The sequence below is a fragment of the Dipteris shenzhenensis genome, chromosome 20, assembly GCF_047967505.1.
Source record: "Dipteris shenzhenensis isolate YYH24624 ecotype China chromosome 20, Dip_SZ_1.0, whole genome shotgun sequence".
NCBI lineage: Eukaryota > Viridiplantae > Streptophyta > Polypodiopsida > Gleicheniales > Dipteridaceae > Dipteris > Dipteris shenzhenensis.
Genome location: NC_141615.1, coordinates 22,388,006 through 22,413,790, shown reverse-complemented (window position 1 = coordinate 22,413,790; position 25,785 = coordinate 22,388,006). Strand labels below are relative to the sequence as shown.

At 40.6% G+C, this 25,785-nt stretch overlaps 1 pseudogene across 1 annotated transcript; it reads left to right on the top strand.

Moving 5' to 3' along the window:
- The first annotated feature begins 535 nt into the window (after positions 1-535).
- Positions 536-4,971, top strand: LOC147889418 (protein argonaute PNH1 pseudogene; annotated as a pseudogene). Its single transcript, XR_015542855.1, has 3 exons — positions 536-1,335; positions 1,470-3,091; positions 3,201-4,971. The product of XR_015542855.1 is annotated as a protein argonaute PNH1 pseudogene (transcript).
- Positions 4,972-25,785: the final 20,814 nt, after the last annotated feature.

The window sequence follows — 25,785 nt, the reverse complement described above, 5'->3', positions numbered from 1 at the left end:
ACATTTTCATTTCCGCTTGTAGAAACCATTTCCAATTTTGTAAACTTGCAAAATTTGAGGCAATTTAGTTATATTTTCGCGAAAAAAATCCTTGAAAAACTTGCATAATTCGAAACCCCAAGTTTTGTGATTTGTTGAAAAAACCGTTTGATGTGAACACTAGGAGGAACCGGCTCTCATGCATGTTCACGTTTGTCATGCGCCTTTGGCTTCATAGCGATCCATCATTCCGATACTCACTTTTTGGTCTTTCGTGTGTGTACGCACTCGCATATATATATATATATATATATATTTATCACTCACCTTGTGTAGTGCAAAAAACGGACAAACCCAGATGTGGTTTGAGATGCCAAGAGGGTCTATTTTTTGGGGGGAAAAAAATATTTTTATTTTTATTTTTATTTTTTTCTGTTGGCGAGCAGGAAGCGCCCAATAAGTGATAAGCAAGCAAGCCATAAAAAAGGAGAGGAAGGGTAAAATAGTAGTATAAGGACCCCTGAAAGGTCGTTACCTTTCAAGAGGCCAGGTACTTACCGGCCCAAACAACAGCAGCTTCGCCCACAGCTGCTCGGCATCGCCTTCTCCCCTGCTCTCCGCCATCGCCATATCTTCGAGCTCGGGAGTAGCGCGCATCGCCCATTTCCTCCTCATGTCCCAAGCTCCTGCATCCCTTCCATCTCCCACCTCGCATTCCCATTCGTAGCTCATCGGACAACATCACCCCTCCGGAGCACACCGAAAATATCATCGGCTACCCTCGTTTCCCCCTCTCCCTCTATCTACCCTCCCAGTATGCCTCCCCGTCGTGGCCAGGGCCGTGGCCCCCTTCGTGGTGGCAGAGGAGGCGGCTTCGAAGAGGAGAGCGGGAGTTTCTACACCGAAGGCCAATCCTCCGGTGGCTTCAGTGGCGCTGCTGCTGGAGCTGGCCGCGGAGGAGCATGGCAGCAGCAACAGCAGCAGGACCCTCACCGGGAAGGGGCATGGCAGCAGCAACAGCAGGAGCCTCACCGGGGAGGGGCATGGCAGCAGCAACCGGACCCGCGTCGTGGTGGTACTACCGGCAGAGGAGGCTGGCAACAGCAGCGGCGAGGAGGAGAAAGGGGCGTAGATCAAGGAGCAGGATGGAGAGGGGGAGGTGAAGGTGAAGGAGGAGGAGACGGAGGAGGAGGATGGCGTCGCCAGCAGCAGCAGCGGGGTCGGGGCGATTGGGAGCCAGGGCGCATATCGTCGCAAGATTGGAGAGCGGAGGGGGGGTTTCAGAGGCAAGCGCCGCGGGAGGGAGGGTGGAGCGAGCAGGGCGAGGAAGGGTATGGAGGGAGGGGTTTAGGGGGGGTTTATGGGTATGGAAGGGGGAGGGGAGAGGAGCAAGGAGGGGGAAGGGGAGGGAGGAGGGGTGGATGGAGGGGATCAGGGAGAGCAGCAGGAGCGACAACAGCGGGAGGCTCGGACGTTGAGAGCGGGAGCAGCAGCAGCAGCATGAGCAGCGGAAGGGGGCGAGGCTACTTCGAAGTAGAACCGGGGGGAAGAGGGCGAGGCTACTACGAATCAGAGGCGGGGAGGAGCCGAAGCAGCAGCAGTGGAGGAGGAGGCGGAGGGGGACGAGGGAGACGAGGACGCCAAGCTCAGGGCGCGTTCTGCCTGCTACCATATCTGTGTGTCTGCATTGCCTGTTTGTGTGGTGGATTTTGCGATCGCGAGCTAATCTGCGAAGAAATCTCCTTGCTTGTGCAGGATCACGGCCATTGCCAGTACCTCCGGAGCTCCTTCCGGGCTTTCGGGGACTGTCACTCGACGACCCATCATCATCGTCATCCCTCAGGGAATCATCTCCTGAGCAGCAGCCGATCGAATCGACCAGCAGTGTTCCGCTCCATGAATCGAGCGATGTAGTTACCACCAGCTCGAGCGACATAGCCACCACCAGCTCGAGCAATGTAGGCACTGCCCAAGAGAAGGGCGCTCGCTCAGAAGCCATAGGTCAATCGGGAACGAAGCTTGTTGCTCCCAGGAGGCCTCCTCCCGGCAGGTTGGGGCAGAACATCTTAGTTCGAGCGAACCATTTCCCTGTGAAGTTCCAGGTGACGAGCAGCATCCACCAATACGACGTGGAGATCTCGCCAAAGATCTCCTCCAAAGGAATCGCTCGCGCTGTAGAGCGGCAGCTGATTGCTGTGTACCGCGCTGAGTTTGCTGGGAAACTGCCTGTCTACGATGGCAGCAAGAGCATGTATGCTTACGGACCGCTTCCATTTGATCATCAGGACTTCGAAGTTACACTCCCAGACGATCGGGGAACCTCGGATGGGGCTCCCCGCAAGGACAAAACTTTCATTGTGTCGATCCGTCATGTGTCAACTCTGAATCGCAGGAACTTGGATGAATTTCTCGCAGGTCGACAGGCATCCACTCCACAGGAGCATCTCCAGGCTTTGGATGTCGTCCTTAGAGAGCATCCTGCAATGCATTTCATTCCCGTCAGCAGGTCTTTCTATAAAAGTGATCTCGGCAAGGTCGACCTTGAAGGTGGGCTTGTTGCCATCAATGGTTTCTATCAAAGCCTTCGACCAACGGCCCAAGGTTTGGCACTCAATGTTGATATGTCCACCACATCCTTTCACGATAGCATCCCTGTCCTTGAGTTCTTAAGGAAGCAGTTCAGGAATTTCGATCCATCTAATCGGCTATCAGATCCGTTCCGTGTGAAGGTTAGGAAAGCGCTTGCTCGTTTGAAGGTACAGGTTGTTCATAGGGAGACCCCTCGGAGGTACAGGATCTCAGGACTGTCTACGAGTCCAACTCGAGATTTGAAGTTTCCATTGGAAGGAGGGGAGGAGATGCGGGTTGTGGATTACTTTATGGCTACCTACGGTTATGAGATCAAATATCCTGAGCTGCCCTGTTTACAGGTTCAAGCCAGCAAGGCTAGCTATCTCCCCATGGAGGTTTGCATAATTTGTGATGGTCAGAAGTTTGCTGGTAAACTTAGCGACAGACAGACAACAAACCTGCGGGGGCTGGCTTGTGTTAGACCACCTGTGCGAGAATTTAAAGTCAAGAGCATTATGACGAGGGAAGATGGTCCTAGCAGGTAACGTGGATGCACCCAATTCATTTGGTAAATATGCTTTAGTGTATGGGCTTTGAACGGTTTGCTTAGTGCTGAGCGGGCTAACAAGTTTTCTTTGTAATTCGTGCAGAGGAGAGTTTGTTGCCAGTTTTGGTTTGGAAGTGGCCACTGAATTGACTGTAGTTCGTGCTCGTCTCTTACCTCCCCCAAAGCTCAAATATGGAGACCAAGGTGAAATAACAGAAATAGATCCCAAATGCGGACAGTGGAATTTATTGAACTCGTGTGTTGTGGAGGGAGGGAAGGTCGCCTATTGGGCTTTGATAAGCTTTGACAATGCCATAACAGGCAGAGTGGCCACTGACTTCATCTATAGTTTAAGCAGGAGATGTAATGAATTAGGTGTGAACATGGCCGAAAGAACGATTGTAGATCCACTTTTCTGCGGGCGGGAAGATCTTGAGTCTCCTAGACTTGAGAGGAACCTGCGATGGATACATGATCAGGCCTCTCAAGAAATTCGTAGAGTAAGCCAAGGGCGGGGAGGTCATCTACAATTACTAGTCTGTGTGATGGCTGAGAAGCATCCAGCTTATGGGGAGTTGAAAAGAATTTGTGAAACTCAAATAGGCATCGTGACCCAGTGTTGTCTATCAAAACATGTGAAACCCAATAGATCTCAATCTCAGTATCTAGCAAACCTGGCTCTGAAAGTGAATGCCAAGGTTGGTGGTAGGAACGTAACGTTAGCTATCGAGCTTCCTCGAATGTGTCCTGTGTTTAATCGACCGACCATCATATTTGGGGCAGATGTCACTCATCCGCATCCAGGTGATGATGCAGGTCCATCTATTGCCGCTGTGGTTGCAAATACAGACTGGCCTTCTGCCAATAGGTATATAGCCAGGGTTCGAGCCCAAGCTCACAGGGAGGAGATAATTCAAAACTTGAGGGAGATGGTACAAGAGCTGTGGCGTGAATTCTGTGACAAGACAAGGAGTAGGCCAGATAGGGTCATCATGTTTAGAGATGGTGTGAGTGAGGGACAGTTTGATGAAGTTTTGCAAAAGGAGGTTGTGTCCGTGAAAGATGCTTTGACAGAGGTTGGGGGACCAGACTACAAGCCCTTAATAACCTGGGCTGTTGTCCAGAAACGACATCATACCAGGCTGTTCTCTGCAGATAAGTTTAAGGATAAGAACAGTAACATTCTACCTGGGACTGTAGTTGACACAGTTATCACACACCCAAGAGAATTTGATTTTTACCTTTGTAGTCATGCGGGGCTACAGGGTACTAGCAGACCTACACATTACCATGTGCTTTGGGATGAAAATAATTTTAAGTCTGATGATCTTCAGGGTTTGGTTTACAATTTATGCTATACTTATGCCAGGTGTACCAGAGCTGTCTCTGTTGTTCCTCCAGCATACTATGCCCACCTTGCAGCATATCGTGCTCGACTTTATCTTGAATCATCGGGTGGTTCTGATACTGCTTCCCTGAGAGGTGGGCACTATGGTATGGCTGGAGGTGGGGTTTCAAGTTCCAGAGCTGCTGCTCCTGCAGTCCGCCCTCTTCCTCGTGTACAGCGAAATGTACAGGAAGTCATGTATTATTGTTAAGAATACATGCATTCCTTGTTCCTGCTAGAGGCGTTTTGTCAATGCTGTCCCGGCCTTGGCTGTAGGGCTTAGTTCTGCAGGATTGCTTTTGATCAATTCTTGAAAGATTTGGTCTAATAATGGTAGGCGACCGAACAGTTTTGTAGACCTAGCAAATTGGCACAAATTGTGAAGATGTCATCAAGACATCAAGCTAAACATATTGCGGTATTTTTGTTATTTAAAGCAGTCTCCCAAGTGATGGAAACTGCTGTGGTACTCTTATTGGAGTTTTAACTGCGGTTTTTTATGTTTCTACTGTGATTTTACTTCGTTTCTGTGTGCAAATTTTCAAGTTCTTGTGAATGATGATGAAAATTTCTTGTGAATGATGAATGTACTGTGAATGAATGCAATTGTTGATCTGGGTCTTGTTTGACAGTACTATTTGTGTTGGAGTGGAGTGTTTCCTGCTGTCATAAACACCTTTGTGAGCATCTTGAGTTCAATGCATCATCATAGGAAATTTAGAAAAGGTGGCAAGCTGATAAACATATGGATCTGTTGGATTTGCCTGATTTCAAATGCCTGATTTCAAATACTTAAGATAGTTTGGCTCTCTAAATGTCTTCTTATCCATGTATAGTTATGTAGCAGATGTACCATTTGGGCTTGAAAGCAAAGCATTGAGAATTCAATGTGAAAATCCAAATGATCTTGTTTTGGAGTCTCATATGGGTGACCCTTGAGGCTGCAGCCACAGTTAGTTTGTGGTATCCTTTTGCTAAACATGGAATTTGCTAATTGCCTTCCATACAGCTACAGCATGACTCAGGTCTCCACGTGGGGGGTTGGTTGAAAAGGTGACCTGCAGCCACAGTTAGTTTGTGGTATCCTTTTGCTAAACATGGAATTTGCTAACTGCATTCCATCCAGCTACAGCATGACTTGGGTCTCCACGTGGGGGGTTGGTTAAAAAGGTGACCTTTGTGCAAGTCATGGCACATATCATCAGGGCAAGAATGTGTTCTATTATGGACTAGTTGGACAACTGCTACTGCTTTTACCTATACTGCAAGCAAAGTCCAGTGTTGTCATTAGTTATGAACTGTTCGAAGTTAATATTCTATTGTTACTACTCCTGCCTATGATGCAAGGAGAGGCTGATGCCTGCTCGAGAGGAACATGAACACAGAAGCAAGCAGTTGATGCAATAAAAGACAGAGCTAGGTGATGTTGCCTTTGCCCGAATGCTGTAGATGCATGTCAATGCAGTAGTTGCAGACGTGTCGGGAACCGAGGCACATGCCTGAAGTTTTCAACGCTACCTGGTAGGAATTCATGGGCAATAAGAGTGCCGAAGTCCATGCTTAGTGTTCTCTCTGGATTAAGTGGCTGGGGAAGTGAGTAGATTGCACATGATTTTGGGGAAAAGAACCAGAATACAAAACATGTACAACACACGAAGGATGAAAACCTATTGAGAGAGTTCTTACCACCAACATCCTCACTTTACTGTCTGCCAGCCTAAACAATTTGAAAGCTTATTTTTATAACTTATAGGGGCACTTATTTTTGGCTGCTGATTTGTCAATTTATACTTAGAAGTTGGAAATTTTCCTCAAATAATGGTGGGCATCAGTGCTTCTGGCGTGTTGTCTTCACTGTTCATGAAGACCCTGTGCAATGGCAAGAGTGCATACATCTCCAAGTGGGTGATGTGCAGCCATTGGCAGCAGTGTATTCCGAAGAGAAGGCACCCATTACTCTCTCCCAGTGCGAGGGTAGATTGGGCCTTATAGACTTGCCTCCACTCGTCAAATGTTCATCTCTTACCATTGGCTAGACCCAGTTGCCCAGCTGCCCAATTGCCACATTCCCTCATCTATAGCGAGGTGATGAGGGTCGAGTGGTCCTGCTGAAAGCCCTGCAGGAACATATAAGATCATGCATAGCCACTCTCTGCAAATCTGTCAAACACTGGTGATAAGCTGTGGGTGTGCATGTCTATAGAGCTGGGGGACCAGCCCGTCTGGGGTGGCACCTAAGATTCCACCGCGATGGCTTGCAATTAATATGGATGGAACCCCGAGCTCCAACCACCACGACCACATGCGCCTTCAATGCTCAACCCAGATTCTCCTCATTCTTCTCTCTACGGATCTCGGCTCCAAGCGCTGGTCTGTAACACCATCGTTACATTTTTCGAGCACGTATGCATTGGACCTACTGCCCAACACGGCACTCTTCACCTATGGGACCAGTTAGGGAAGGCTCGAAGAATTGGCCTGCTCTAGCCATGACTAACGCTAAGGAGGAGGTAAGGAGAACAATCCTAAGGTGGCCTGCTCTAGCCATGACCAATGCTAAGGAGGAGGCTGTAGTTAACACGAGGAGTTTATAATGGGTTTAGCGTGGGAATTACGAACCGATCCGTATTATGAGCCCATGTGCTAAGTCTCTTTAGGCCGAGATGGCGATGTTCAATTTGTTGATTTTTGGTTTTGTCGCTATTTATGCAGGAATCTCTCAAGGACCAGGTATGATGGAAATGGCACCGGTTAAAACATCATGAGACAATTTTTATGATGATTTGACACCATACCGTCCTTGATTTTTATCATATTTAATTTGTTTCATGCTTTACTAATGTTTTTTTTCGAGAGATGTGCGACCACATTTTGATGTAAATAAAATATATTGGTTGTAATTTTCTTTTATCCAATGGTTCAGAGATTTTATATCAACTAGCACCCTTCACAGGTTAGGAAAGAATTCGGGAGGGATGGTGGTGACCTATCATTATTGCATGGGAAACAATCATCATGACCATAGTTCTTTTTCATCATGACCAAAGTTCTTTTCCAAGTCTTAGTTGTGCCTTGGATTGTTGATCGTGGGCCTTCTTGATATGTTTCTTTACCTAGTTACGAGGCCTCTTGATCTTTTCACACCACCATTTTCACAAAGGCACCTATTCAATAGAAGGTTAATTGTTTGATATTGATTGTTTGATGGGAAAGCAGCTTGATTCACATGTGAGGGAAACCTTGAAAGAACGACTGAATCCCACATTAATGTTGTTCAATGTAGTTATATGGCTTGACTTTCCAAGTTACAGGTGTCAACGTAATCCTATATTAAAAAGGAAAAGGTATATAAGTCCACCTTCCATGTTCTAATCTTCAACTTTACCATTTAAAATCTATGTAAGTCCACCTTCCATGTTCTAGTCTTCAACTTTCCCATTTAAAGTATCTTTGCAATATTTTTACAATATATCTATTAGAAAATACTCAAGTGATTATTAGATTGCAAAAATTTTCAAAGAATTCCATACATCTTTATTCATTACAAAGTATTTGTATCATTTAGAGGGTCAAATACTAAAACTATAATTGTTTCATAATGATTAATTTTGCTCTCTTTCCAAAAAATAACGTATGTTCCATTAACTTACAAAAACGTATATATTGAAAAATGACTTGCAATATGAAAAAGGACCTCTTGCAACATCCCTAAAATCACCCATACCTATTTTAATGATGAAATATAATTTCCGACAACATATGTTCTAGACAATAGAGATGTCTTGGGACCTTTTTCAAGTCTATTCCTTCATATGTATAATGGCTCCACTTCATCAATACTAACCATATTATCTCTATCTCCATCTTAATGTATTGTGGTTCATGTATACAATCTGGCTAATGAAAGGGCTTTTTTATCACCCAATTTAGAAAATAGAACTTGATTTCATAAAATTCATTAATGCAAAACCTTCCTACAATTTTGAATCCTTCTTGTCTTTCTATCATGATGTTTTTTGCAAATGTTAGCTTGTATCCAAGCATTGTTAGCTTGTATCCAAGCATTGTAAACCAAGGGTATTCTATATCTCACTTTTTGTACATTTTGAATCCCATCTACAAATGTATATAATGATATAACAGATTAATCTTTCTAATTAGCCTAGTATAGCATTTATTTTCAGCCATCGTTATGTATTCAGGTCTTTATATAAAATATTTTAGAGCAAATTGTGATACCATTGTAACATTGCTTCTCCATGATTTTTGTACTTTATAACATATAGGTATTACATATGTAATGTAGAACATTCGACCAATATTAGAGTCCATGTTCTTTAACTTTCTTGTAAAGAACATTCCCATGTTTTACATAAGCTAGTAGCTTGCTAGATCCTACTAAAAATGTAATTCCCATTTAAAGGTTTGCATAGTATGTTTATGCCCAATGTCAAAAGAAACTCTTAACATTTCTAAGAATTGGCCATGATTTTTGACCAATATTAGAGTCCATGTTCTCTTTAACTGTCTTGTAAAGAACATTCCCATGTTTTACATCAGCTAGTAACTTTCTAGATCCTACTAAAAATATAATTCCCATTTAAAGGTTTGCATAGTATGCCCAATGTCAAAAGAAACTCTTAACATTTCTAAGAATTGGCCATGATTTTCATTCTTGTTTGGCCATGATTTGCATTCTTGTTTATCTTATAGAGTCCAAGTCAGTATTGTTATCATTATTATGGAATAAATCAACTTATGTTTATTCTATTCCATTCATTTAGAAGCTTCTAAGTAAGCCATATATAAAAGAAATGATATAATGTAAATTCCAAGTCAAAGTATCATTGTTATTTCTACTATTTATACTGGAATAAATTATAGCTAGAATATTTAGAAGCATATAAGTAAGCTAGGTCAAAACCTTAGCAGATAATATAATATTTTCATAAAATATGTTTCACATAAGAATTAATGTCTTTCTCTGTTTGCTCTTCATGCATAGAAAAAAGAATATCAATTGAGGAAATCAAAAACTTCTAGCTGAAGTACTTTATTAGATTTCATGCACCAGCACCTTTCCTCCATTGCCATGAGGTTTGATGACTTGGATGCTGTCAGAAGTTTCTCTCCAAGATTTCCCGTTGCAAATCAAAGATCATGGGTCTTCCATACCGAACAGACATCGAAACATGCCCTCATCTTTTTGTTCCCTTCGATTGAGAGATTTCCTTAGTTTTCCATATGTGGGCTTCCTCAATTGTTGTCAATTCCTCCACCAAGACCTCGCCCTTTAAATTAGGTAGATTACGTTTGATGAATTTGTACATAATATCCATCCATCTTGCAAAGATCTCATTTGAAGTGACAAACATGTGGACATCCTTTTGAGTGTACTTTTCTCCAAAAGATATTTGCATTGTGTCAAGGAAATCTTGCACAAAAATAACATAGTATGAAATTTTGATTCCCAAGATCGGTTGTAGAACCAATCATCTTAAAAAAAAGAGTGTGCATAAAAAACAAGATAGTATGTTTGTAAATATGAACAAATCAAAACTCAATCATATAAATGAACCTTTTAGCACAAGGGATCAAAGACAAAGTCAAACTTGAAGCATAATAATGGAACATAAGCCAAGATCTTTGTTAACTCGATAAGCACTCACATCATCCACATAGATAGAACGAACCCATTCCTCTCCTTCGGTCTTCTATCAAACCTATCTCTCTCCACCATTTCCCTCACCATTGCATCAACATAGCATGGAAGTTCACAACAAAGACAACACAAACCACAAAATAGATGCATTGCCTACTGCAAGCTTGATTCAGGCATGTAATTTAAAAAATGATGCAACATGCCTATAATATCAAGTAATATATATATCACAAGCACCATAAACTTTGCTTTTTCCCACACACTCTTTCAAATATTACTCTTTGTGTAGAATAATGGTGGACTATGGTCTACCCATCTACAAAACACAAGCATACATGACTGCATCTACAAGAATATGACAAATGTATCAAAAACATGTAATCACTCATGTGAATTGAATGAATGGAAAGATATCTTAATGCAATGCAGCAACATGATATCAGCCCCATCTTCTTTTTGGTGACCGTATGGAAGTTTATTAAGCAATAATATACGATGTGCCACCACCAAACATTGGACATGAACATACCACTCCATCTAAGAAATGCATGGTCCTTCATTAACACATCAAGTATTGATATTATATTTGCACAAGGACGTAGTAAAGTTGCATTTGAATTCATGAAACAAGGAAAATTTAAAAAAGAAGTCTTGTGTTGTGTACCTGCTGCCAATGGACAAACAAGAGCCAGCCACCCATCATCACCTAGTGTGGTTGCAACCACAACTATACTGTAGCTCACATGCTCCTATGTGAGCTTGTTCCATGCAGGGACTCCAACTCCCCCACCAACTCAAAGCCTGTTGGAAAGTCAAGTAGCACAAAGTCATCCACACACTTGACATTCTTGCCCATCCTCTTGTGGACCCTGTCTTTGTTAGCTACCTTCAAGAAGAACTCTTGTGCCCACGTGTAAGCATCATTCTTCTTTCTAGAAATGAAGTCCATGCCTATAGAGATACAGTCCCCAATAGTGCAAGCACACAACAAGGTATCTCCATGGCTAACAATCTCATCCATAGGAAAAGGAGGATAATACACAAAAGTAAATTGCTCCTTAGTAGCAATCTCCATTCCAATGTTTTCAACAATTACAATACAATGAAGCTATTCGGTATTACTCATACACTTGGAATGACATGCATTAAAAGTGTAACTCAACAACTATGGAGGAGAACTTACCATGCCCTATCTCATTAACATCCTCATCCTTATCTAATGGGGGCATCTCTTATGTTTGTCTTTAATGGGTGGAGTCAAATCAACAAAACTGATAGTTCCATACAATCAATAAAATTTATAAGAGTGAGAGCCATGAGACTTTCCAACAAAATAATTTCATATAAAATGTTATGATATTACGTTCTTTTTCTTTGCTCAAAACATCTATTTGTTTCACTCTTCTGCTCACAGACCTGAATCCTCTTTCTTCACAAGTTTTTTAATGCTGCATACTGCATGTAGTTGCCCTCCCTCTGGCTAGCACCTACCCATTGCTGAAGTCAACCCACCAAGAACAATGTGGAAGCTCCCACTGTGAGAACCCATGCATGGATTTGGGACACATGCATGTCGCTCGGTTACCAATCTCTAGACTCCCATTACACTATGTTGGCATGTCATGTAGTCTACCTTCTTGAACAATGTGGGACATATACCTTCAAGATAAACATAATGTTTGTTAACTCTTATCATGTGGACAAGCATGTGAAACATAGTAAGAATATCATTATGCGATACCTGTACACCGCACATTGAGATGATTGGTCTAGTTTAGTTGTGTCAAAACATCCAAACAAGCATGGGATATGTTTGAAACTCTCTACGAGTCAAAGAACACTTCCAGGATTCTCACACTGAGAAACCAAATCAACCAAAATTTTCACAATAGTAGCAAAATCGGTCATGCTTATGTACTCCGGATCAAAGACTACAGCAATTAACTCGCAGCAGTAGGAGAGACTATGAATCTAGTAGAAATGATTCAAGTTATCTTGAATGGACTAGGAGAGGGATATGAGAATCTAGTCGAGAGTATTGCCATCCAATGGCAAATTTTGACACTGGAAGAACTTCAAGGTCACTTGAAATCACTGGCACTACACAATAATTGAAGTGACATAGAACTCGCCTTGAATCTTAGACCAAATGCTAAGCTCAATTTTAAAAAACAAAAAAGAAATGCAATAGATGACGAGAAGATTCATGAATTTTGTATGACTACTCGAAATGGGACTGCTAATGCTTGAAGGTGGTCTGCTACTACTAGCATAATCTAGGCCTAGCATTGGTCATTGGTTGCATACTTGAGAATATGACACAAGGCTTATGTCGTACCCTAGCATGAAATTTGCATACAACATTTGGGCAAAGAAAAGGGGAGTACACCCCGCTATAATGTCTTTGTGCATTGATGAGCTTGGATGCATTCTCCTTAATGGCTAGATTATGATAGTGCGCAATGCGCCATCATCTGTGGCTAATGTAGCCTCCCTCTCATATAGCTATGATGTCGTCATTCATGACCATGTGCTTGATTTGTGAGTACTTCAAGCCATCACGGTTATGTAATGGACTAGCAACAACAATTGCTTGTGCCTCTCTTATCCTGGTTGGTTGCATGGTAGTGTCAGCCACATCCATCAAGAATTTCATGGCTTGAGTAGCGCGTGTGCCTGTGTCTTGTGCTTGGTACTTTGTTTGTGTAGATAGTCAAGAGGGTGTTCTTGATGATGATGCCATTGCTATGAGAATGAAAACCTTAAACCTAATTGCAATGATATAAACAATGATCAAAATTTCAACAATTGTATCCACAAAATGAAACATTCAATTTCATTCAGCCAACATCGATTCGAAAACAATGCTTGCTAGATTTAACAATATTTGAAACGCATACAACTAGAAGATGAATATGTTTCTAGTGTTCTAGAATAGTACTAGACTACTTTATATCCTAGAGTGCCATGTGTCACTATGGGACTTATCCCATATACATGTGACACCTAGAGTGTGTGTGCCTATTCTATAAAGGCATTGTACTTTCTAGTTTTGTCACATCAATCAACATCAAGCTCTCTTGGCCTACATGTGAGTACTCTTGGTTATCATTGCTTTGCACTTGTATTGTCATTTCATTTCCATTTCATTCCGTTCCTGTGCCTTCATGTGGTATCAGAGCCACTGCTCTTTTGCTCCTAGACATTGAGGAGAGGGAGGCCAAAAAGAGAAGCCATGCCCTCTCTCTCTTTCTCGAAGTGCAAGAGAGTATGCTGCCCGACATCTTGAAGACAAGGCCATCTCAAGCTGCTGCCCCGATTTTTGCTCCACGAATTGCTCCTGCTGCCCATCAATCTGCCCGTGTTGAAGCCTAGATTCTGCTCCTATTTAGGCTGCCACACTTTTGTTCCTACTGTAGATTTGCCCGCATTATTTGATGCTACCCGTGAACCTCTTCTTCGACATTCCTGCTGTAGATCTGCCCGTGCTATTTGCTGTTGTTTGAGACCTCCTGAGGCTGCCCGGTTTTCTGCTCCAAATGCCGCTTCAGTTCTACCCATTGCCACTGCGAACAGCCCGCCACTCTGCCCAGCATTTTTTTGTTTGAGACAATGGAAGAGCTGCCGCACGTTGCTGTCCTACATTGATGCTGATCTGTTCGTGATGCTGAAGGAGCTGCCCACGAATTTCTGAAGTTGCTGCCTCTCCTACGTAGCTTTTGCCTACTTGAAGCTGGCTATCATATCCAATTCTGCCCATGATTCTCTGATTCGGAGCTGCCCCACATGCTGCCCCGCACATTTCTCCAACAGCCCGTGATGTCTTATCTTGCTCTAATTCATGGCTACTCCTGGATCTAGCTCGTGGCTCCCTGCTTCATTTCCTACTTGAGATATTGACGATCACAAGGTTCCACCTCTGAATTTGCTACTTGCAAGTTGATTGCCATGGAGTCCTCGAAGTCAAGTGCCTTTATTGAAAAGTTCACGGGTAAGAACTTTCCGACATGGCAAACAAAGCTGCGTCTTATCCTTATAAAAGACGGGGTGTGGAACGTGGTTTGTGGCAAGGATAAAAAGCCACAATCGGATGAGAAGAAAATTCTACACTGGGAGAATTTAAACGACAAAGCCCTTTCTCTCATTGTTTTGGGTTTGGGTGATGAAGTTATTCATCATCTTGACTTTGATTCCACTGCTCAAGAATTATGGGAGAAGTTTGAAGGTCTTTTCGGCAATAAGGTAATCAATTCTAAGGTCTTTCTCCGCCAAGAATTCTTCAAACTCCAGATGAAGCATGAGGACTCTCTTCTCGCCCATATGAATCATATGGAGTCTCTCATCACTCAACTTGTTGCGTTGAAGGCCCCAATTGGGGATGATGACCAGGTCGCGGTGCTCCTCACAAGCATTGAAGACATTCCTAAGTATCGGGAGATTATACCAGCATTAAGAGTGGCAAGCATGAGCTACCATGACATGGTTGCTATGCTTCTTGATCATGAAAGAAGGCATATTGATACTCCTGACGCCAATGCACTATTTTCTAAAGGGAGGTTTCCTCAAGGAAAAGGTAACTTCAAACCTATCAAGTGCACTTACTGTGGGAAGCTTGGTCACACTGAAGATCGTTGCTTCCAGAAGCTGGCCAAACAACAATCTAAAGACCATGCCAACTTGGTTGGGACTATATCCAAGGAAGACGAAGACGATGCAGACATCTCTACTCCAATTTATGCTCTCACTGCTCAAGATCTCTCTCTAGATGCAGAGGTCTATGCACCAGATGATCTTGACTTTGTTTTTTGAGTGTGTCGAAGGTACTCTGCCTTGGGAGTCCCCCTAAAATGAATGCAAATAAATCATGTGTGTTGAGTCAATAAAGGTTCTCAGCCTTGGATAGTCCTCCTAAAATGATGTTATTCTCTTTTACTTTATTTGTGTGTGGCTTCCTACCACTTCATGTTATGAAGCCAGGGGGGGATGTACTATGGGAGTCCTATTATTGGCATTGATGGATTTTGTTATCAGGCCTGCCAGGATGTTGGTGCACTCCCTAGACTGTTTTGTTGGGTCAAGTAGCCATGCTTCTCTTTTGAGCCTCTGAGCTATTTGGGATGTACAGATTAGTAGATTCATCATGTCATGTCCTGTTCTTGGCTCCATTCTAGTAATCTCTCACCTTGCCTTCATGGGGGGGTGTTGGAACATGAAGCCAAAGTGAGTGTTTTCTAGTGTTCTAGAATAGTACTAGACTACTTTATATCCTAGAGTGCCATGTGTCACTATGGGACTTATCCCATATACATGTGACACCTAGAGTGTGTGTGCCTATTCTATAAAGGCATTGTACTTTCTAGTTTTGTCACATCAATCAACATCAAGCTCTCTTGGCCTACATGTGAGTACTCTTGGTTATCATTGCTTTGCACTTGTATTGTCATTTCATTTCCATTTCATTCCGTTCATGTGCCTTCAGAATAAGGGTACAAAACCAACATTTGAAAAAAAAACTTTAAACTATCTAGTTTAAACATTTGCACAAGATGAGATGTCAAAATAAATGATTTTATACATAGGTTCTCATTTCATCTATTGGTTGCCTTGCGACACTTTCATTGACATTGTGTGCATGAAATTGGGTCAAAAGGAGATCCATTGTCATCCTTTCCCTAGCTTAGTTCTTGCACAGAAGTGCTTTGCAATCATGTAATAGCTTAATTACATAGCTATCAATAAATACACATCAATCTAAATGTATTTCATGAATTCGTGTAATAACTACAACTAATTATCCATTATTATAGATCTTCATGTATTGGTATATAAATAACATATATTAATTGATTAATTAATTAATTAACCAAATGATAGATCTATTTTGTAAATAAATTAAATAAGTTAATTAACTAAATTTATTGATAGATTTATTTTATATACTAATTAGTAAAATAATAAATTAAATACATATATGCACCTATAAATATAGATATATAAAAAATAAAATTGACATATAAAAGTAGATTTATATAGTCAACTTGACAACTATCAATAAATACATATCAATCTAAATGTATTTTTGAATTCATTTAATAACTACTGTGACAACAAAAAATGATATTTTGTTTTGAAACCTGTGGGAGGATTTGTGGGGCCCGCAAGGTGACAAAAGCTAGCCACGGAGACAAAGAACCAAGAAGAGTGATGGAGAAGTTGGTGGTGGGAGATGGCTCTTTGCGGCTACTCTCGTTGTAGCTTGTCAATCTTTTGATGTCGAATACTTTATTTCATGTAATCATTAATGTGGGTTTGACACTAATTAGAATAATTAGTGAAAATGATTGCAAAGGTGATTATGAGTGGAGTGCATCATTGTAAATACCATGGGTATGACTTATAATTACCTTGGTATAGGGATAGAATGGTTTGGGAGATATATTATTTGCTTTGTAATTGGGAAATAGAAATGAGTCATATATTTAGAGTGGGCCAAAAGCCTACATGGACTCAATAATGTACTAAATAATAGGGAGTGCACATGGAGAGCATGCGGAGGGCATGTGGAAAAGTGTGGAGGAGTGTGGAGTCAAAAGGAATCCTTCTAGAATCAAAATCCAATCCCCACCTCTCAAATGGACCACATGCTGGAATGGGATTCAAGGGCCCAGGAACAATTCCTTGTGTCCATATGCTTGGCATACCTCACAACTTCAGCACCACTCATGGACATCTTTGTTGAGTCGGGGCCAATTATACCCTGTGTTAAGGATATTTCGAGTAGTGCTAGCTGAAGCAAAGTGACTTGAACATTCACGACATAGCTCCATAATCCTTTTAGATTCTTCCAAGCTCACTACCCTCCTAAGAACCTTATCTTTACCTTGCTTGTATAGAACATCCCCAAGGATTATATAAGGATGAGCCTTCCTTATGAGCCTCTACTTTTGTTGAGGGGACAATCCATGAGGAAAATGTCCTTTATCTAAGTAACATTGAACATCTTGGAGCTCTAGCCAACCTGTATCTATCAATGCAAGAGTAGCTTCAGTGAAAGAAGCCATAGCTTTAGTAGCCATCTCATCAGCTTGGTGATTATCTTTTCTTTGAATCACACACAAACTTGCAAAACTCAAAAGCTTCCTTTAACTCCATCGCTCTTTTATAAAGATATTGTAGATTAGGACTCCGTGCCTTATAAACACCTTTCATTTGAGAGTCCCCTTTAACCTCTACCTCTTTCACTCCTTCCTTTAGGCAATCTTCTAATCCATAGATCAATGCATTGTACTCGGCCACATTATTTTCAAGAAATTGCATACCTCTTTTCCTTCTAGATCCAATAGAATTATCCCCCCAGCCCCACATTTTCTAGAAGGGCTAAAGGCTCCATCAACATGCAGCTTGAAAGCTGTTGGCAGGGTCTCCAACTCTTCATCTAAGTCTTCCTTTGCCTTTGTTACTTCTTCTTCCTTCTTACCTGTAAGCAAATTTGCAAGAGAAGCTCTATGGTGCTTTCTGTAATAAAAGTGAAAGAGAACTCTTGAAGCTCACAAATCTACTTAGCAAACTTTCCAGCAAGATTGGGTTTGCGAACCAAAAATTGTAAAGTAGGTTGAGATGTAAGGAAGAAAAAAGGGCGAGGCAGCAAGTATGACCTAAACTTCTTCACTGCAAAGACCAAAGATAAACCTTCTTTCTCCATTTCACCGTACCTCTCCTCAACCTCCATGAGTTGCTAACTTGCATAATACAGTGGTTGCATGCATCCTTGCTCACCCTTCTAAAGTAGTATAGCTCCCACTGAATGAGTTGACACACTTGGATTCACATAGAAATCATCCTCCCACCTAGGAGGCTGCATAATTGGCCTTTGGCTCATGCATTCCTTAAGCAAACAAAATGCCTTATCTTGCTCTAGTCCCCATTGGAAAGATACATTTTTCTTTGTCAATAAATTTATAGGATACATCTTTTCAGAAAACATATCAACAAAGTAGTAATACTTTATTTTACCCAAAATGCCCCTCACCTCTCTGACATTACTAGGTGGTGGAAGGGCCATGATTGCTTGTACCTTCTCAGGATCCATTTCTATACCTTCCTCCGAGATAACATGTCCTAACAAAGCCACCTTCTTCCTAACCAGATGGCATTTTGCAAGATTAAGGCAACCTTTTGCATCATCAATACTTTTCAATGCAATCCTCAACTTTTCCAAGTGATCCATACAGCTTGAATAAATGCAAAAATCATCCAAAAACACTCTTATGAACTTTCCCAAGTAGGATGCAAATTCATGGCTCATGAAACATTGGAAAGTTGCTGGTGCATTATTAAACCAAATGGCATCACCCTATATGCATACACCCCCCATGGTGTAACAAATGAAGTCTTCCTTTGATATTCCTCTCACAAATCTGAATTTGGAAGTATCCGAAGTACCCATCACATATTGAATATATTTCATGGCCTGCAACTTGATCCAATATCTCATCCTGAAATGGTAGAGGAAAATAATCCCTCTTTATGCATGCATTCAGAGGGCGAAAGTCCACACAAACACGCCATTTCTTTCCTTTCTTGGGAGTAACCACCACTGGAGAAACCCACTCTAAATTCTCAACTAGAAAAATAAATCCAGCTTGGAGCAAGTTAGTTACCTCCTTCTTGAGCACTTCTGCTTGTACCAAGCCGTTGCACCACTGGCTTGCTTTGAGGCTTCAAGTCAATTTTGTGCTCCACTAAGGTAACTTGGCATGCCTGTGAGTAACTATTTGCAAACAGATTAGGAAACCCATCAAGCATTTCTAGGTATTCATCTCTTTCAGTACCTATTATAGTCTCATCAAGAAGAATCTCATTTTGTTGGCGAAGACTAGTGTGATCCACCACTTCCTCATACATGGTTGAAGATGATTCTCCTTCTAAATCTCCATTTCCTTGATTGTGCCCCCAATCAACATCAAGGCAAAGACCAAACACCACCCCTTCCACCTCTCCTTCTGAGATGGACTCCTCAGAGGTGCCACTTGTCTGGTGATCGGATGACTGGGACTCTGAGCTCTTGGAAGTTAAAGTTTCCTCCTTTACCACCTTCTTGTGGGGGCAACTCTTGATGTTGTAGCGGACCTTCCTATTCCCTCCTTGGAGAATAAGATCACCTGTTTCCCACTTCTGTACTGCCTTCACTTGATGGAGCCAAGGCCTTCCCAAGATCAATGGGTAAGCCCTAGCATCTGGTTTTGTAGGAATAACCTGAAATGTTGTAGGTATAGAAATTCCACACACATCCACTACCAAATTCTTCACCACTCCTAGAATTTTCACTCTAGTATTGTCAGCCAACTTAATACGATAAGGAGAGTTAAGAGAAGATAACTTCAAATCAGCATCTTTCATTGTATTTTCACTCATGACATTTATCCATGCACCCCCATCAATGTACACATTAGAAATAGTCTGGCCATTTATGATAACATCAACAATAGGTACATCATCTCCCACATCTATGTCTACCTTTTGTGCCATAGGTGTCCCAGTATCCTTTTTCTTCTTTTTCTTAGACTCCCTAGTGTTGGCCAATTTACTCCATTCCTTCCTAAGTTTTGGAGAGAGTGCCAAAAGCTGCTAGAATGTGATTTGTGCAATCTTCTCTCTAAGGTCTTTCAATAGATCATAACTAAGAGTCCCTTGTCCAAGAGGAAAATCATATTGTCCAATCTTTCTTCGGGATGACTTTTTCTTCTTATGTTTCCGTTCTTTCTCTTCCTCCTCTTCCTCGTCACTCCTAGTTTTACAACTTCTTGTCATCAATGGCATCAAAGTTTCTTCCTCATCTTCCTCCTCTGAACATGTTCTTTCTAAGAGTACTACACTCTTATCTTCTTCTTTTTTCAATTTTGGACATTTGAGATGATAGTGTCCCTTTCTTGACATTCATAACAGGTAACATTGCTTTTATCCCTAGGCTTATCCTCAGTTCGTGAAGCCCTAGGTGGCTTGGCATTCACTAAATGCAACTTCAAATCAGCAAATTCTGCCATCAATTGTGCAATATTATGATCCAGTGAGGGAGCAGATACTTGGGATGTTGAGGCTACCTCTACCCGATGTGCCAGAGTAATGACACTTGTAGATGGCTGAAATGCAAACTCAATTTGATGGGCCGCCTCCTTCTTCAAAGCAATGCAAAGAGGCTCTTTGAAATTACTGGGATTTTTGCCTAGAACCTTTCCAGCCAAGGTAGAATCCAAACCATAAACAAATTTGCTCATCTTGAGATGTTCCATTGCCAATGAACCTTTAGAATCTCCCGTAGAAGATGAAGAAGACTCAACCACATGCAAAGCAGCTTGTTGGTACTTGATGAATAAATCCTCATACCTCATAGTAGAGTAAAGGTTGAAATTGACTCTCCTTCCTTTTGGGAAATCTTCTCCGCTGCAATAACAAGGAATTTGGTGACTCCAATGTCCCAAATCTCTCCTTCATTGCCTCGACCAAGCTTTCCCAATCATCCTTGGTATCTTTTGGCAAGGCCTCATACCAAGTTAAGGCCACACCCTCCGAGAAATCTGGAAGTATCTTAGCACGTTCCTTCATAGACCAACCAGTCAAGCGGCATGCTCGATTGAATTCCCGAAGGTAACTCCTTGGATCTTCTCCTTCTGATCCATAGAACATTGGAATGTTGTACATCTTGCACAAAAAATGAGCACAAAGAAGAAAGCCTTTACTTGTAAACAAGCTGAGATCGTGAGGTTATAATAGGAAAATCCTGGTGTCTCCACAAAACGATGTGACACAGAATTTGGGGGCTTAATTCTAGTCACTTCTTAGAGTCAAAAGAACAAGAGGGAAAGGAAAATAGATGAATCAAAGCAAGATAAAGATATAAACATCAAAGGTAAGATCATAGTTTAACATGGGAAAGAGGAAAGGTTGAGGGGAAGCATTGATTTCTGCCAAGTGTTCGGCACAGAATGTAAGAGCAAGCCTTTGTTGGAAGAAAATTTTCATACTAAGAACTACATGGATGGAAGTGAAGGGGCTGAATTGGTAGGGCTCATTCTGACGTATGGGGTTGTTGGGTCACATCATTTTGATAAGAGAACCCACAATTATTGGAAATAAAAATACAGCTATGATAGCATGGGAATAGCTCTTCCTTTGACCCTCAAAACACATGCTTGTACGGTTTGAAAAGACAACAATGTTGACATATAATTCACAAAAAATGGAACAAGAGATGAGAAGTTAGGACCATTTTAGTAACAGACTCCAAAACTGTCCCAAATCCAAGTCTACCCTGTTCTGCACACTGTAACATTCCCAAATCCAAGTCTACTCTGTTTTGCACACTGTAACATTTTCTCAGTACATCAAAACATGGAAGTAAAGACATAAATGGATAGAGCTCAAAGAGACAAAGACTTTGATATAGGTTTCGACCAAAAGGGAGTAGGGAGCAAAAAGTTATGGCCGTTTTATGACATGGTACCAAAACAATCTAGGAGCGACTTGAGCACTAGGAAAAGGCAACAAATTCTCTTACTGAAGGGGTTGCTTCCACAGTACATAGGACTGAGGTCGCCCTAAAGGGTAGAGAATTCCCTCAGAATAGATCCCAAAACAAGCCATACATGAGCACCAAGAGGGAAAAAATATGAGAAAATGGGAAAAGAAGGGAAGATCTTGGTTCTGGAAGCCAAGAAAGCTTCCCAATGGGAGAGAACTACAAAGAAGAGAGGGGCTAAGGCTCAAGGGAAAGGAGAGACATAGAAGGAGCTAGATACAAGGCAACGGCAAGGCTACAAGGAGAAAATGAGATGCTTGAGAGAGAGGGGAGGGGCTTCTATTATAGTGCAATTCTCACCTTTCTTCACCCTATTACATTTGCTGGTAGTAGATTCTTTCACCTCTTCATGACATAAGGGCATGGGTCACCATCAATTGTCCTTTTAGGAGGACTTTGACAAGTTTCCCATCATAAGATGCTTCTTTATCCTTTTGAGTAGAAAAATCAATAGTCCTCTCACATGGAGCCCAAGAGGACCCTCCTCTTTTCCACATGTCAACATCCTAGACCTTCTGTTCTTCACAAGGGAAGTATTATATATTAGTTGCAACTGATTATGCAACTAGATGGGCAAAAGCAAAAGCTACTGTCAACAACAAAGCAACAACGGTGATATCATTTCTCAAGGAGTTTATATGTGCCCGTTTTGGTTACCCTTTGGAAATCCTTATAGATGGAGGGAGGTCTTTTAGGAATGACTTGATTGAATCTTTGGTGCACAAATTGAAAATAAATCATGTCATATCAACTCCATATTACCCCCAATGCAATGGTCTTGTGGAAAAAACTAATGGTTTGCTTTGTGGGTCCTTGTCTAAGCTAGTAGACACCATGAAAAGGAAGTGGGATGTGCATATACCAGAGGTTTTGTGGGCTTATAGAACCACTCATAAGCTCTCCCTTCATTTCACACCTTTTCAGCTAGTTTATGGAGTGGAGGCCATCTTGCCAATAGAATTGGAAATCTCAATCCTTTGCATGACTTTTTCTCGATTGTGCAACGAAGAAGAAACACATGCCCAACGTCTAGTATAGCTAGAGACCTTGGATGAGAAGCAGCTTCAAGCACTTCAACATTTAGAGGCAACACAACAACGTCGCAAAGCAAGGTATGATGCTCTTACCAAGAAGAAGAAGAAGCCAGAACTTAAAGAAGGAAGCTTGGTCATGAAGTTTGATGGTCATGTGGAGAAGCGGCTAAACAAGAAACTCCTTCGCCGTTGGGAAGGTCCCTTCAGGGTGAAGAAAAAGTTCAAAAATAACACTTATCTTTTGGAAGATGCAAATGGTCAAGAGGTCCCTGGACGTGCCAATGAGTACTGGTTAAAAGTGTTTTATCCACAGCCAGCAGACCCCCATGCCAAGCACAGGGATCTGGCATTTTAAAAGCTTAGTGAGAGTGCATGTTTAACCTCTTTTTAGGGGCCGCGATGGCCTGGGCACCCTCCTTGCATATGTGCCTTACTTTTAAAAAATTTGGCAACCATCTATGGCTTGAATTGAACAAACTGACCAATTTTTCATGTTTTTGTAATTTCATTTAATAACTAATTTAATTATCATTTATTATAATACTCCATGAATTGATATATGTTATATATATATCAATTAAAAAATTCAATAAATTGAATACATATGTATTGATAGATCTATTTTATATATTAATTAATAAATTAATAAATTAAACACATATATGCACCTCTAAATATAAATACATATAACTAAATTTGGCATATAAACAATAAGTACAAAAAGTAAGTTTGATAAATATTAATAATATATATCAATCTATAATTTATAAAATGTAAAAATTGAAGAATATCCTTATCTATGGATATCAAAACCCCAAAATGTCATAGGATAATTGATTGAAGATTGTCGTGGCTGTGGACCCCTCAAAAACATGTCAAATGCCTACTTTCACTAAGTGTTTTAAAATGCTTACTTAGTGAAAGTGTGCATTTGACCTATTTTTGGGGGGTCCAACAACTAGGGCATCCTTTCTACAATAGTGTCCTATTTTTGGGGATGTTTTGGCCATCATTTTAGGGTTTCACCTACCAAACTAGAAACTTCCTAGGGTTTCCATAATTTAGTCCAGACAACCCCAAAAAAATTTCACAAAAATAGGGCACATTGGTAGGGAGGATGCCTATGCTAGACCCCCTAAAAAGAGGTCAAACAAGCACTTTCACTAAGCATTTTAAAACCCTTAGTAAAAGTGACTTGTTTATAAGGGCCTAGGCATCCTCCTTGCAAATGTGCCTTGTTTTTTAAAAAATTTTGGCAACCATCTATGGCCTATTTTGACCAAACTTACAAAATTTCCATGTATTTTTTAATGAATTTAATAGCTAAATTTAATTATCTAGATTTGTATATGGTGACATTTTTTTGATTTTAATTTATAAAATAAAGAAGTTTATACATGTGGATTGATATATTGATTTCATATAATAATAATCAAATATTTAAATATATATAAATAAATATATATATATATAAATCCCTATGTATTAATGTTAAAAAATTTAAGCTTGTTGATTGAACCTTGAAAATGATGTCAAAAATCCCAAAATGATAGGGATAATTGCAAGCAGGAAGCCCACTCTAGAACCCCTAAAAATAGGTCAGATTCCCACTTTCACTAAGCATTTTAAAGTGCTTAGTGAAAGTGGGCATTTGACCTATTTTTGGGGGGTCAAGCCAGGGCTCCAATAGTGTCCTTATTTTTTGGGATCTTTTGGCCATCATTTTAGGGTTTGACCTACCAAACTGGACATCTTCTAGGTTGTCCATAATTTAGTCCAAAAAAACCCCAAAATTTTCCCCAAAAATTAGGGCACATTTGCATGGAGGATGTTGGGCCCAAGCCAAACCCCCTAAAATAGGTCAAACAGACACTTTCACTAAGTGCTTTAAAATGCTTAGTGAAAGTGGGGGTCTAGCCTAGGCATTCTCCTTGCAAATGTGCCTTAAAACATTAGTGAAAGTGCATGTTTGACCTGGTTTTAGGGTGTCTGGCTTGGGCATCCTCCTTGGAAATGTGCCCTATATTTTTACAAATTTTGGCAGCAATCTATAGCCTATATTGACCACATTGGAAAAAAAATCCATGTATTTTTTAATGAATTTAATAACTAAAATTATTTATCCATTATTATAAATATTCTTAAATATATATATATATATATATATATATATATATGTACATATATCAATTAATAAAATAATAAATTAAATACCTATATACACCAATAAATATTAAAAAATATATAATTAAATTTGACATACTAAAAATAAGTATAAAAAGTAAGTTTGATAAATATCATTTAACATATATTAATCTATAATTTATAAAATGTAGAAATTGAAGAATATCCCTATCTATGAATGTCAAAAAAATTTGAGTGTGGTGAAAGAAACCCTGAAATGGATATCAAAATCCCAAAATGTCACAGGATAATTGCTTGAAGAATGCCCTAGTTGGACCCCCAAAAAACAAGTCAAATGCCCACTTTCACTAAGCATTTTAAAATGCTTAGTGCAAGTGGACATTTGACCAGTTTTTGGGGGGTCTAACTAGGGCATCCTTCTTACAATAGTGCCCTATTTTTGGGATTTTTTGGCCATCATTTCAGGGTTTGACCTACCACATAGAAATTTTCTAGGGTGTAATATTTTAGTCCAAATAACCCCCAAAAATTACCCAAAAAAAAGGGCACATTTACAGGGAGGATGCCCAAGCCAGACACCCTAAAAACATGTCAAACAGTCACTTTCACTAAGCATTTTTTAACGCTTAGTGAAAGTGCATGTTTGACATGTTTTAAGGGTGTTTGCTGGCATAGGGATCCTCCTTGTAAATGTGCCTTGACTTTTTGAAAATTTTGGCAACCATAGATGTCCTATATTGACCAAATTGATAATTTTCTTGTATTTTTTAATAAATTTAATAACTAAATTTAATTATCTAGATTTGTATGTGATGGCATATATATATATTATATTAATTTATAAAATAAATAAATTTATAAATATGGATTGATATATCAATTTAA